The following is a 2,719-nucleotide window of genomic DNA, read 5'->3' on the forward strand; positions in this document are numbered from 1 at the left end:
AGGCCCCTGCGGTTTGTCGTTGCACATGGAGTGCAACGGGTCATCGATGATGATCCCCCACCCTGACGCTTACATCGACGCTTCTTTCACCTTGCCGCCAGCGGGTATGATGCCTCCAGACGTTGGACCTCGACACCCGCCAGTCAGGAGTGACGGCGCTGGTTTCTTGGAGGGAGTCCTTGCAAGAAGACTCCGAGTCTGAGGATGTCATCTCCACCAAATTATGCCGCTGGGTTGTGGCATAACGAAGTGGAGGAAGAAGAGGAGGACGACGAGGTCATTGAGCTCGTAAATGTGGAGAGTTTGGTGGAGGTCATCGACCTCGTGTCTGACTCAGAAGAGGAAGAGGCTCCGAGTGAGGGGTCCAGCATTCTCGGAATCTTCTGAGTCGGCTCGTGGGCCAGTCGATGCCCCTTTTTGTTTTGATGGGGCTGTGTTATGTGGATTTTGTATATGCTTAGTGGCGATGTAGTTTCCGCCTTTGTTGATTTAGTTTGTATGAACTAAAGATGACTTAACCATTTATATGAATTGTGTTATTCAGGAAATTGTGAATCAGGTTAAGTTATCATTCGATAACGATAAGTTGATTTTCCGCATTTGAGTTACTTAAAGTGATGTCCCGGAAAAGGAAGGTTTTAAAAGAAAACAATTTTATACATCCCCATTTCAAAAAAAAAAAAATTACCCATTTTTCCGCAATGTTTTTGAGAAGTATTTTTCGGGGCGTTACAATTAATTCCTATTCATATTGTATCATTATAAAATGTGAGATTTAATGATTAGTTTGAGTGCAATTGCCTAGTACATGTAAGTTCTTTCATTTTAGGCATCACTCCTAAATGTTGGTGCAGTGGAAGTGATCATTGTGTAACGTTGATCATAAACAATCAAATAAATGGTATAGAATAAATAGAAGAGAATAAACAAAAGAATTTGGTAACACGATTCAGCCAATTGTGCTTACGTCTCCGGAAGCGTTGAGCAGCTACCAAAATATTATTAGAGAATAAAAATTACAAACCCTAGCACACTCATGGGCCCAAGTGTCCATGAAGTGTTTCTATTTGGTGTTTATATCTGATGCACATTATAACAATGGACTTGAGTCCAATATATAACATTAGTACTCTACTCTATTCTAATATTAGGCAATGTATGACTAGGATAATAACATATTTCAAGCATCCCAACATTCTCCACCTTGATTGAAATAAATGAGTATCTCGCTCCTTAGGAAATATCCACATGAATCTTCACCTTAGCGAATATCCGACTTTACCTTGCTCAATACCTAATTCTCTTTAACAACTTCTCCACATAAGAGTTTGCTCTCCTTCAACATAAGCTTTTCCGAGTATCATTGACGATGTTACCAATAGCCTAGTTCTCCAAACTTTTAGTACAACTTCATGTACCACCATCTAATGGAGCATGTCGCCTAACCACCTATTGTTAGGAAGTCTTTTGATATATGGAACCTCTACACAAAGGTTCATCAATAATCATCCTCTTCAATACTCAGTCTAACTGAACCTTGGAGCTTCTTTGGAAAACCTCAATCGCTACTACCATTGTTTAGTTTGACGATCATAGTTCAAAAGAACTATCATACTCCATCATAAGGAGTATACCTATAACACACCTTCCATTAATGCTAATCAATTCTCGTGCCACATCCTTGCATCTAAGCCAATGCTCATGTCACACTCTACATATCTACCAATGTTTGTGTTACATCTTGCATCAAAGTCAATGCACATGTTACACCCTACATCAAAGTCAATCAGCGCCTCTGTGCTTTTGTGGATATGCTAACAATTAATATTCTTCACTATGATATCACAAACACACCATTAGGATATTTGTTCGTGCAGCGGAAGCGACCGTTGCGCAGCGTTGGCCACAAACAATCAAATAAAGGCATAGAATAAATATAAGAGAAGAAGATAACGGGGTTCGGCCAATTGTGCCTACATCCCCAGGAGCGTTGAGCGGCTACCAAGATATTATTAGAGAATAAGGATTACAAACCCTAGCACACCCATGGGCCCACCTGCCCATGGAGTGTTTCTATTTGGTGCTTATATCTAGTGCACTTTACAACAAGAGACTTGAGTCCAATATATAACATTGATAGTCTACTATATTCTAATACTAGGCAATGTGAGACTTCATATAATAATATATTTCAAACGATCCCAACAATCTCCACCTTGATTGAAATAGACGAATATCTCGCTCCTTAAGAAATCTACACAAGAATCTTCACCTTAGCGAATATATGACTAGGAATGGCAACGGGGCGGGGGCGGGTTTATGCATACCCAAACCCGAACCTGAAATTTAAAACCCAAATCCGAACCTGAACACTGCGGGGTTACAATTACCACTACCATCCCCGAACCCATTGGGTTTCGGGTAACCCGAAATAAAACCCGAAATAATATACAATATTTCTAAAACATTTTATATTGGATGCCTTTAAACATTTTATATTGGATGCCTTTAAACTTCCAATAAAGCTAAAAAATGAGCCTAAAATAGGGAATACAAGTCTTATAACTTTAAGTCATTAACAAGTCTAAAAATTGAGCCTAAAATAGGCAATACAATTCTAATATTCCACTTCCAAAACCAGCATAAAAATGAAATTCCAAAACCAACAGTCCAACACAAATAAAATTCCAAAACCTATAACTATAAGTCATTAACAAGT

This window comes from Lupinus angustifolius, chromosome LG04 (assembly GCF_001865875.1).
Source record: "Lupinus angustifolius cultivar Tanjil chromosome LG04, LupAngTanjil_v1.0, whole genome shotgun sequence".
Taxonomy (NCBI): Eukaryota; Viridiplantae; Streptophyta; class Magnoliopsida; order Fabales; family Fabaceae; genus Lupinus; species Lupinus angustifolius.